The sequence below is a fragment of the Oncorhynchus gorbuscha genome, linkage group LG10 (genome assembly GCF_021184085.1).
Source record: "Oncorhynchus gorbuscha isolate QuinsamMale2020 ecotype Even-year linkage group LG10, OgorEven_v1.0, whole genome shotgun sequence".
Lineage (NCBI taxonomy): Eukaryota > Metazoa > Chordata > Actinopteri > Salmoniformes > Salmonidae > Oncorhynchus > Oncorhynchus gorbuscha.
Window position 1 is genome coordinate 7,540,135 of NC_060182.1, and position 12,190 is coordinate 7,552,324.

At 41.9% G+C, this 12,190-nt stretch overlaps 1 non-coding gene across 1 annotated transcript; it reads left to right on the forward strand.

Annotated features, from left to right (window-relative positions):
• The first annotated feature begins 7,230 nt into the window (after positions 1 to 7,230).
• trnat-ugu lies at positions 7,231 to 7,304 on the forward strand. The gene has a single exon. It is a non-coding gene; the product is annotated as a tRNA-Thr (tRNA).
• The last annotated feature ends 4,886 nt before the right edge of the window (positions 7,305 to 12,190 follow it).

The window sequence follows — 12,190 nt, forward strand, 5'->3', positions numbered from 1 at the left end:
GAGAGAGTGTTGTGAAGACATATTAGCGCAGTAGCAGGAACTTGAAACGCAGGCCGCTATTGGTTGTTTTGGTTCAAACACTTTATTTCAAATTCTGTGTGAAATGTAATACATTTAGTTGAAATATGAATGTTTGTAAAACAAATTAATTGAACACATAATCAAAGTGTGACAAAGTTGACCGATACCTTGTCAACATTAAATGCTTCATAAAAACTACTGAGAAATAATAGGCATAAACTATTTTAATTTAAAACTGCAGACTTACTGGATATTTTTATTGGGTTTGGGGTTCAACAAGTAAATTCAATTTCTCAAAATCTAAAAAGGCACAAACTAGATTTGAGCCAATATCTTAAACCTCTTGTGGTGTTCGGTTCTGTGGGACCCATTTTCAATGTTTACTAACAGAAAAATGAAAAAGAAATTCAACCTGAGACTCACTCGTTGGCCTTGGCTAATTTTCTGTGAAGAACATGTAAAATAACACATTTTCATTGAATGCACACTGTACATATATATTACATATACATTTATATTACATATGTGTGTTTCAGGTCCGCTGGACCCGACGGTATTAAAGGTGTGTTTGTGTGTAGGTGAAAACAAGTAAAAATGAAACATTCAACAATGTCTCCAGGATTATCCGCTTCGATAACCGAGACACCAGACCAGCTCGGCGGCAGAGAGACAAGCTAGCTGCAATCAGGTCAGTGCAGAGAGACAGGCTAGCTGCAATCAGGTCAGTGCAGAGAGACAAGCTAGCTGCAATCAGGTCAGTGCAGAGAGACAAGCTAGCTGCAATCAGGTCAGTGCAGAGAGACAAGCTAGCTGCAATCAGGTCAGTGCAGAGAGACAAGCTAGCTGCAATCAGGTCAGTGCAGAGAGACAAGCTAGCTGCAATCAGCTCGGCGGCAGAGAGACAGGCTAGCTGCAATCAGCTCGGCGGCAGAGAGACAGGCTAGCTGCAATCAGGTCAGTGCAGAGAGACAGGCTAGCTGCAATCAGGTCAGTGCAGAGAGACAAGCTAGCTGCAATCAGGTCAGTGCAGAGAGACAAGCTAGCTGCAATCAGGTCAGTGCAGAGAGACAAGCTAGCTGCAATCAGGTCAGTGCAGAGAGACAAGCTAGCTGCAATCAGGTCAGTGCAGAGAGACAAGCTAGCTGCAATCAGGTCAGTGCAGAGAGACAAGCTAGCTGCAATCAGGTTAGTGTGTGACAATTGGGTGGACCGCCTTCCCGCGTTTTACAACCCCGGGCCCAAAGTTACTGTTGATGAGCAGCTTATGCCAAGGGCTTCTGCCCCTTCAGGCAATACATACCGTCTAAACCAACCAAATATGGAATCAAGATCTTGGCTGCCTGTGATGCTGCTTCATTATATTAATGGAACTTGCAAGTGTATACGGGGAAGGCAGATGGAGGAGCTCCTGAGAAGGACCAACGAATGCAGGTTTTCCTGGACGTGACACAGGGACTCCGTGGCCACAACATCACATGCAATAACTTTTTTACTTTGCACAAGCTGGGACAGGAGCTCCTCAAGGGGAAGTTGACGATGGTAGGAACAGTACGAAAAAACAAGCCAGAGCTCCCATCTCAGCAGTTGAATATTGGCGGCTCCTGAGGCTCCTGAGGCTCCCGAGTGGCGCAGGGGTCTAAGGCACTGCATCTCAGTGTAAGAGGTGTCACTACAGTCTCTGCTTTGATTCCAGGCTGTATCACATCCGGCTGTGATGGCGAGTCCCATAGGGCAGCTCACAATTGGCCCAGCGTTGTCTGTGTTTGGCTGTGGTAGGCCGTCATTGTAAATAAGAATGAGCTCTTAACTGACTTGCTTACTTAAATAAAGGTTAGTTAAAAAATATCTAAAAAATACAAGGAACAGGCCTATCAATTCCGTTAAGTTTGTTCATGGCCAACATGTCCCTAATGTCCTACTTTCCAAAGAAAATAGCAAATGAGTAGGCTGAATAGAGACTGGGGATTCTGTGGCCAGGAATATGAAAAACCACAAATCGTAATGGATTACAATGCCACAAAATAAAGGGTGGACAATTTAGACAAGCTGGTGACTGACTACAGCTGCAAAAGAAGAACCCTACGCTGGCCACTTGTGATATGCTTCAACATCTTGGACATCTTGGTGTATAACGGGTTTGTCATCTGGATGGCGCTGAACCCAAATTGGAACAGAGGGAAGCTCCAGAGGATGAGACGGCTCTTTCTCGAGGAGCTGGGTAAGGCATTGGTAAGAGGAGGCAACATATCCCAAGGACCCCAGCTTCTGCAGCCATTGTAAGGAGGAATCAGGAGGAGGATGCTGATGCCCCATTCGCCAGAAACCACAGAACCAACAACTTCAATACCGGAACTAAGTGTGAGTGATGTTGTTGCATGTGTGTGTCTGACTCTCCTACCTTGGCCTGCTGTAACTATATATGTGAGTGAGCGAGTGAGCGAGTGAGCGAGTGAGTGAGTGAGCGAGCGAGCGAGTGAGTGAGTGACATGTTAGTAAAATTCCTGAACTAACTGTTTCAATCATTCTAGATTGTAGCCGGTAGCAACAAGAAGAAGCGCTGTGATGTGTGTGGACCCAAGAAGGACAGGAAGACACAGTACACATGGATCAAGTGCAAGAAATACATTTGCAACACACACACAGTAAAACTCTGTCCCTCATGTGGTGTGTAGACCAGCCTTAATTTGTGTTCAATTTGGCTCATTTATCATTTCCATAAAATACTGTACATAAAATACCGTCCTTCTAATTTGTTCAGTTCAAAGCAATAAACATCAGTAGTGATGAAAACCTTGTTTCTGTCACGAATCCCTCTTCCTGAGTCTGTGTTTGCCTGTGTTTCTGTCCTGGAGTGTGTTTCCAGTGTCCTGGAATGCACCCTGTCTGGTTGCCGGGTGAATTAGCTTGTTGGGAGATGATGTTCACCCGCACCTGTATCCCATCAGTAATCTGCACACCTGTCCTGATCATCACCTCTCCCCTTCAAAAGCTCTGACCTGACATCCATTCCCTGCCGGATCGTTAGCCATGAACAGTATGTTGTGCCCACGAACCAGCCTCCAGTTTATAGAGTTTGTATTGTTTTGTACGTCTTGCTTGCCTTTAACTTACCGCCGTTTGTTTTGTCTACAGCCATTCACCCGGAACCCATACCCCATCCCTGTCTGCTCGTCGCCAGTGTGTTGTTATCCATTGGATCTGCCTATCCACTCCCATCAACCCACCTCCGCTGCCCGCTCCTTCACCCGGAACTATCTACCTCCACGTTCTCATTGATTAATAAATATTCACCATCTTTATACTCACCTTGTCCTGGTCTGCTTCTGGGTCCAATTCTGATAAATCCTGACAGTTTCATTTATATTTGTTCAAGATAAACATGATTAATTCCACCCATTTCTTGATTAGCCCATCCAACTACCTCATCCCCATACTGTATTTATTTATCTTGCTCCTTTGCAACCCTGTATCTCTACCTGCACATTCATCTTCTGCACATCAATCACTCTAGTGTCTTATTGGTATATTGTAATTAATTCACCACTGCGGCCTATTTATTGCCTTTTACCTCCCTTTCTTACCTTATTTGTACACACTGTATATAGATTTTCTTCAACTGTATTATTGACTGTATGTTTTGTTTATTCCATGTGTAACTCTGTTGTAGTATGTGGTGAACTGCTTTGCTTCATTCTTGGCCAGGTCGCAGTTGTAAATGAGAACTTGTCCTCAACTTGCCTACCTGGCTAAATAAAGGTGGGAAAAAAAATCACATTTTATATATATATATATATATATATTTTAGAAAATAGCACCTTTATTGATAAATGTGATCTAGCAGAGGTAAATGGAAAATACTAACCATGTATGCTGTCTATATTTCTTGTAATTGATATACGTCAACTTCTAAGTATGAAGTATTTTTATGTAAATTGATATGGCTGGATTGTTTTAAAAACCAAATAACGTTGTTGGTCCATTAGACCCGCGAACATTGGGTGAATAACAAAAATATGAACACCACACGAGTTAAGTAGTTCACCATGTTACTGACACATTTTCGTCAAAAACAACTTTATATCAAAGGAGTGCATTTGAAGGCCTACACGTACGGTTCGGCTTGAGGTGAATATTAGACCCGATGACATGTTTCTACGCATGAGTTCTGCCTAGGAATGTACACTACAGTTCCTACGATCCAATATCGCCATGACATCGCCTACAAATGTGATTAGGGATTTCTATTGAAGAAGCAGTTTTAGGCTATCTTCATAAAATACCATATTTTGTAGTATGCTAAGCCCACTATTGTGTTAATTGTATACACGGAGACACAAGGGCAAGTCTTGAGGTCAGAAAACACGGATCAACATTACTTGTATCCTGAGGCACGTTCGGTAGGGAAGCGTTATGAAACGTTGCAGACAGAAATATCAATAGATGTGATTCCTTACTTAAAATGTCATGTTTGTGTTTTGCATAATATATTTTTGTCTCAACATTTCACTGTGTCATGCTGAATGTGGTCTGGCAGTCAGGGTCTAGTTCTGGTCAGTTGGAACGTGTTAAATACTGCCTAGGCTGAGCAAAGCAATAGGTGTGTCATTAGGGATATTATACTTCTTAATTATTACTATGGGTCCGGAACATCCTGTTTTGTGTGGGTGTGTGTGTTTCTTGATTTTTAATATCACTTGCAGTGTACAGTGAAATCTTGACAGCGCCAGCTGCTTGCCAGCTCCAAACCCAACAATGCAGCAATCAATTTCAATGTAGTACTAAACATAAGGTAGAGCAAACACACTGAGAAATAAAAATAAGAAATTAAGAAATGCTGTACAGGGTCAGTTCCAACACCATATAGACCAACTGTGCACTGTCCTACAGGACTCCCAATGTGATACAGCCTTGATTCAAATCAGGGATTGTAGTGATGCCTCTTGCACTGAGATGCTGTGCGTTAGACTGCAGCGCCACTCGGGAGCCCCGAGTCAAATCAGATAGTCCATTTAGCCATTCTGTTAGCTATTTAGCAGTCTTATGGCTAGAAGCTGTTGTGTGTGTGTGTGTGTGTGAGTGAGAGAGAGAGATAATTGTCAGGTGATGTATCTTCACACAGCTGCCATAGGGGGAGGTGATATTGTAGTGTTTTCCATTGCCATGGACTGTTTTACAGGAATGAGACATTTTCCTGTCGTATATTGACATCTAGTGGACAATTTGAGTTAGCGGACATAGTTATCACAATATTATGAAGGGAGTCATTTTCATGATGAAATGTATTTCCTTCCTGCCTGGTCCTCCTGTAATTTCTATAGATTAAATATATAGATAGAGATTATATTAGGACTGGTTTCTTTTTGTGTGTGTATTTGTTTATTTTTGAATATTAAAACAGACAATTTACTTGCATTGAAGCTGCTCAACACAATTAATCTTCTCCTTTCCCCCTTCAGATGACCAGGTGGCGAATCGCATCTCTGCATGTCTGGCAGACATATCAGTGTGGATGACGGATCACCACCTCAAGCTGAACCTCGGCAAGACGGAGCTGCTCTTCCTCCCGGGGAAGGACTGCCCATTTCATGATCTCGCCATCACGGTTGACAACTCCATTGTGTCCTCCTCCCAGAGCGCTAAGAACCTTGGCGTGATCCGGGACAACACCCTGTCGTTCTCAACTAACATCAAGGTGGTGGCCCGTTCCTGTAGGTTCATGCTCTACAACATCCGCAGAGTACGACCCTGCCTCACACAGGAAGCGGCGCAGGTCCTAATCCAGGCACTTGTCATCTCCCGTCTGGATTACTGCAACTCGCTGTTGGCTGGGCTCCCTGCCTGTGCCATTAAACCCCTACAACTCATCCAGAACGCCGCAGCCCGTCTGGTGTTCAACCTTCCCATGTTCTCTCACGTCACCCCGCTCCTCTGCTCTCTCCACTGGCTTCCAGTTGAAGCTCGCATCCGCTACAAGACCATGTTGCTTGCCTACGGAGCTGTGAGGGGAACGGCACCTCAGTACCTCCAGGCTCTGATCAGGCCCTACACCCAAACAAGGGCACTGCGTTCATCCACCTCTGGCCTGCTCGCCTCACTACCACTGAGGAAGTACAGTTCCCGCTCAGCCCAGTCAAAACTGTTCGCTGCTCTGGCCCCCCAATGGTGGAACAAACTCCCTCACGACGCCAGGACAGCGGAGTCAATCACCACCTTCCGGAGACACCTGAAACCCCACCTCTTTAAGGAATACCTAGGATAGGATAAGTAATCCTTCTCACCCCCCCCCTTTAAGATTTAGATGCACTATTGTAAAGTGACTGTTCTACTGGATGTCATAAGGTGAATGCACCAATTTGTAAGTCGCTCTGGATAAGAGCGTCTGCTAAATTACTTAAATGTAATGTAAATGTCAACATTTCTATTACATTCAGTCATCCAGAGCGACCCACAGAAGAAACCAGGGTCAACGCTCTGCTCAAGGGCACGTTGACAGATCTCCCACAAGGTCAAAAACAGGGACCCGAACCAGTAACCAAATCAGCTACTTACCCGAGCTCCCAACTACCAGGGCACCAGCCCTCCAAGATCCCCAAGTGCTGCTCCTCAACCATCCAACACTTTTTCGGTTGCTACATGATTCCATATGTGTTATTTCGTAGTTTTGATATCTTCACTATTATTCTACAATGTAGAAAATAGTACAAATAAAGAAAAACCACGGAATGAGTAGATGTGATCAAACCTTTGAATGGTAATGTAGCTGAAGCCACTTAGCTCCTCTGTCCATCACGAGCACAGAACTATAGACTGTCACAGATCTCTCGTGGTGAAAAGCTTTTACTTTTTAACCCTGTTTCTCTCCCCAATTTCATAATATCCAATCACAATCTTGTCTCATTGCTGCAACTCCCCAACGGGCTTAGGTGAGGCAAAGGTTGAGTCATGCGTCCTCCGAAACATGATCTACCAGACCACACTCCTTAACATGCGTGTTTAACCCGGAAGCCTGTCACACCAATTTGTCAGAGGAAACACCGTTCTCATGACGACCAAAGTCAGCATATAAAGCTTGACTGTTTCTTCACTTTATTCATTATCATAGTTTAAGAATCCATGTCAGAGGTTCTTGAGTTTACTCATCTCGAGACCCAAATGAAAAATGTACTGTCCTCGAATGTGTTCACATCTGCAAAATATATCTCTTTCATGGGTGCTGTGGCTTAGTTGGATAAAGTTCCTGTTTTGTAAACAGGAGATCCTGAGTTCAAATCTCAGCAGTAGCTTTTCAAGCATTTTATTGTACACATTGGTGGAGAAGGTCAGAGGGGAGGGCACTCAGGTTTTCTCACCAATCGGTTTTAGAGAATTAGAGATGATGTGAGGAGGATGCAATTGAGATATTCCAATGTCACGGAAAAAGGGTACTTTTTGAATGTGTAAAGCTTGACTGTTTCTTCACTTTATTCATTATCGAGACCAATATGAAAAGTGTTTAGCCAGCTTGTGCACATCACTTTCACAGCCTATGTAGGCTTTACAAAAACACCTCTTGTAGCCAGCCGTGATCATATAGTGGTTAGTACTCTGCGTTGTGGCCGCAGCAACCCCGGTTCAAATCCAGGTCACGGCACTTCAATGTAATTTCAGAAGAGTTGTTTTTTGAACAGGTTAAGACTTACTCTGAAAGCTAAGGACCTCAGCAACTCTGCCTTTTGACAAAGTTCCCCAGCATATCGTAGGTTAATTACTTACACAAACTGAGTCATCTGCTGTTTTAGAGGTTTTTACCATTTTTAAGCTCTAGAGCCAAATGAGAAATGCAGTGTCCTCGAACGACCAACATTATGAAGAAATAGTGTATGATTCTGAATGTTTACTCATATCTCGCGACCCACCTATGACATGTTAATGACTGCTTTGGGTCCCAAATCATAGTTTAAGAATCCATGTCAGAGGTTCTTGAGTTTATTCATCTCGAGACCCAAATGAAAAATGTACTGTCCTCGATTGACCAATAATTGTAAAAGACATCTCTTTTGTTATGTGATTTTGCTAGACAGAGATGTGGGTTAAATTAATAAGACTGGGCACTCAGGTTTTCTCACCAATTGGTTTAGAGAATTAGAGATAATGTGAGGAGGATGCAATTGAGATATTCCAATGTCACGGAATAAGGGCACTTTTTGAATGTGTAAATCTCGACTGTTTCTTGTTAGAGGAAATTATGGTTGAAATGACTAATTATGTGTACATTCCAATCAGAACTGACTAGTCCAAATGCTATAATGTACTGTACATGTGAATTTTCTCTCTTGCTCCCATTCCCAATTGTATACAATGTAGTCAGGAGTTTAGTAACAATGAAGGTCTGTTCCTAAGTTCATACATTTGTACAATCTCCAGGTGGTAGGAACGGCCCATCTCCAGGCTGTCTAGAATGTTGATTTATACTGATTGGCCTTGACTTCGTGCTGATAACGCGAAGGCTCGAGAGCTAGAGGGCCCCTCTACTTGTGAAATAGATAGAACGTTTAGAAAACGCTGACGTCATTTTCAGTTTATAACCTGTGGAAATATGTGTATGTGGTTAGTACTCACTTGAATTAAACGCTGTTACCTTGGCTTTTAAGACTGGTCTCGATCTACTTCATGCATAATTAATGAACTTACACCTCATTAATGAATTAGAACGAGTGCGAATCTGATTTAGCTATAAAACATACAGGAATTTAGAAATTCCACTAACAATTGGTCCTTCGATGCCGGATCTAAATACCCCTCCCTGTTATCTGGAGGTAGTACGCTGAAAATCATGCACGGATGAGTTTTTTAATCGTTTTACTAAAGACATGACCTCTGAATTGAGGTTCAAATTAAAACAGGCCTGCGTATTATCACAGAGGACAGAGAAGGTGACTAGATTCAAATGAACAATGCTTTCCCAGCCGGCAGCCAGGTAAAGTAGCCTTTATTCTGGAATTTGGGAGGGATTATTTAGGATATTTATTGATTAAAATGTTATGAAGGATTTGAATTTGATCAATAATAGGTGCTTAAATATTCTGAACAAATAAAATGGGTTTCTACCGGGGGTATTAACCAGGATCGATAAAAAGGAAGCAGGTCCAAAATTGACCCGTGGTAAGGGCCGCTACCATCAAATAAACTATAGCTTAATAAAGCCTGGTCTTGCAAGCCAGAAGGTTATTAAGGTGTGATATAGTACGCATTGGAGAATTAGGACGCTTGTTCCGTACAAATAGGATGGCCAATATTTCAAAAGACATACCTAAATAAAGATAAATTAGGCTTGGTGAGAAGGCAGGGTAATTCTAGGCGAACAGAATAGTTGAACCTGTACAATGCTGAAAGAAATTAATATCAAATGATAAGTGATTAGTCTAGAGTAGTGAGATTTGAGACATTAACGTTCAAAGTCCCAAAAGGAATATCCTATGGGTGAAATGTGATGTCCGATCAAAAGTCTTCTATGAACGCGGTTCACAGGACGGAAAATACATACTGATTATTTTTAAAGGAACACACACATAGGCAGACAGAAAAATACGAAGTAACTAAGTAACGGTAAATGACAAATTAATAGAACTGCACGCACATAGAATTTAAAATTATATAGAAAGGCATAGATAAGTGATTAAATACCATAGCTACTAGTAACGGCAAGGATTTAGAATTGTTTAGAAATTCCTCAAAAGAAGTGTCGAAAAACTAGCGGGAGATTACCGTAATACGAGAACAAAGAGAGGGGAAGGGAAGCATCCAAAATCTGACTCAGACAAAGAACCCGAATGGAAGCTGATATTTAAAACCCTTCCTTGCTATATCCGTAATTAGGACGATTTTCTGGGAATTTCCGGTGTTGAAGTTTTGGGACTACGGACAATTATAATAATAATGTTGAGAAAAATGGATAAGGGGTGTCAAAAGAAAAATACAAGATGGTTTAATTGTAATCCCGGCCGAGGCGGTTAACTAAAATGGATTTTAGCCTGTTCAGGATACCACGGTTTACTGCCCCTTCTGGAGGATTTGGGTACCCATATAAAACAGGATACATTTTTTTCAAAAGTTGCTAATATTTGCATATTAAAAATATTATCGAATAGAAAACACTCTAACAATTCTAAATCCGTTTAAATTTTGTCTCTATGTAAAACAGAAGTGTCAGGGCATGCATTCTCCCAAAATCTCTCTTGTAATGGAAAAAGTTGCCTCTGCTTTGACGTCATATTTAACGCACTTCCCAAAAGGCTACCGCTCTGGGAACAATTTCTACGTGTTCAGCGTGAAGGCTGCCTTCTATGGGGCTTGTCAGTGTGTGAATCGCGCGCTCACAAGACGTTGAGCGTGCCGAAAGGTCTGGGTCACGCCAAAAAAACAGTGCCCTGAAAGCGCGCTCTGTACATTTTCTCTCTTTCCCTCAGGATCGATTAAAAGACGTGTGTGTTTCGCTTAGTCCTCACAATTGCTGTAGACCTTTATAACATGTTAAAGCTTAATTATGAACATAGTTTGACAAGTTTACTCGACATATTATATATACTTTCGAAGTTTTGGTGCGCAACCACTTCAATTTTGACTACATTTTTACCAAAATCAGGCTATTTTGAGAACCGAAAGACGCAGACTTGAAAACTGAACGCTAATTTGGTGAGTATAATCCCTTACAGGTCGTTTGATGGAAGAACATCAAAGGTAAGGGAATATTTAATGTATTAATTTTGGGTTTCTGTCGACTCCAAGATAGAGGAGTCATTATGCTACTGTGGGAGCGCCGACTCCATATTATAGTCTAGTGAACGCAAAATGTAACGTTAAAATTAAATGTAACAATGCAATTGCATTTAGAAGAAGTGTATCTTGCTATACATATGTAAAACATGCATATTTAGTCAAAGTTGTCCCAGGACTACCTGTCCCAGGACTACCTGACATGAGGACTCCTTGCTGTCCCCAGTCCACCTGGCCATGCTCCTGCTCCAGTTTCAACTGTTCTGCCTTACTATTATTCAACCATGCTGGTCATTTATGAACATTTGAACATCTTGGCCACGTTCTGTTATAATCTCCACCCGGCACAGCCAGAAGAGGACTGGCCACCCCACATATGCTCTCTCTAATTCTCTCTTTCTTTCTCTCTCTCGGAGGACCTGAGCCCTAGGACCGTGCCCCAGGACTACCTGACATGATGGCTCCTTGCTGTCCCCAGTCCACCTGACTGTGCTGCTGCTCCAGTTTCAACTGTTCTGCCTTATTATTATTTGACCATGCTGGTCATTTATGAACATTTGAACATCTTGGTCATGTTCTGTTATAATCTCTACCCGGCACAGCCAGAAGAGGACTGGCCACCCCACATAGCCCGGTTCCTCTCTAGGTTTCTTCCTAGGTTTTGGCCTTTCTAGGGAGTTTTTCCTAGCCACCGTGCTTTTACACCTGCATTGTTTGCTGTTTGGGGTTTTAGGCTGGGTTTCTGTACAGCACTTTGAGATATCAGCTGATGTACGAAGGGCTATATAAATAAATTTGATTTGATTTGATTTGAAGTTTATGATGTGTATTCCTTGTTAGCTGACGTTATCTGCCGGGGCTATCGTCATTTCTCAGGACATTTGGGTAGCATTTTTTGAACGATGCATCATTGTAAATGGAGATTTATGGATATATATAGCATATTATTGAAAAAAATGAATGTACTGTGTAACATGTTATATTACTGTCATCTGACGAAGATTTCAAAAGGTTAGTGAAATGATTTTTCTTTTAATCCTGCGTTTGTTGATTGCATATTTTTTCCTACTTGGCTATGCTAATGAGCTATGTCTGCGGTGGTGGTTTGACATAAATATGTGCTATGTTTTCGCCGTAAAACATTTTAGAAATCTGACTTGCTGGCTAGATAAACAAATTGTTTATCTTTCATTTGAGCTATTTTACTTGTTAATGTGTGGAGGTTAAATATTTTTAGGAATATTTTTGCGCATTGTGCGTTATGGTAATGAGCTTGAGCTGTAGTCACGCTACCAGCAGAGGAATAAAACTCCCTAAAAGGCTATTAGATTGTAATTTACCTATTTGCATGTTTTGCCTGAAAAATACGGTCGCCAATGTTTGTAAAAGATATGAAATGAACGTTTATTATGTGTTC